Source organism: Myotis davidii, unplaced genomic scaffold (assembly GCF_000327345.1).
Source record: "Myotis davidii unplaced genomic scaffold, ASM32734v1 scaffold327, whole genome shotgun sequence".
Taxonomy (NCBI): Eukaryota; Metazoa; Chordata; class Mammalia; order Chiroptera; family Vespertilionidae; genus Myotis; species Myotis davidii.
Window position 1 is genome coordinate 4,525,720 of NW_006298628.1, and position 369 is coordinate 4,526,088.

Consider the following 369-nt stretch of genomic DNA (forward strand, 5'->3'; position numbering starts at 1 on the left):
CCCTTCCCTCCGGGGCCCAGGCCGCTCCCGCGGGGCGGGGTGCCCGCTGCCCTCCAGGAGCGACGTCCCGGGTGGCGTCTGATGGGGGGGGGAGAGGGATGAAGGCGAGAGAGAACACCCTGGCCCACACCTCTCCCCTCTGTTCCCCAGGGGAGAGAAAAACTATCCGAATCCGCGGGTCCTGGCGCCTGGCCGCCGGTCCGGAGGGCGGCCCCGCCGGGGATGGAGGGGCTGGTTCTGAGCCCCCACCCCCATCCCTCGCCTTTAATGCCACTCTGGCGAGAACAGATGTCCCAAGCCGGGCGGACTGCCCAGACCCCGCCCAGCTGTGTCCTTGGCGAAGACTCGGCTAAGGGGGGGAACTGGCAT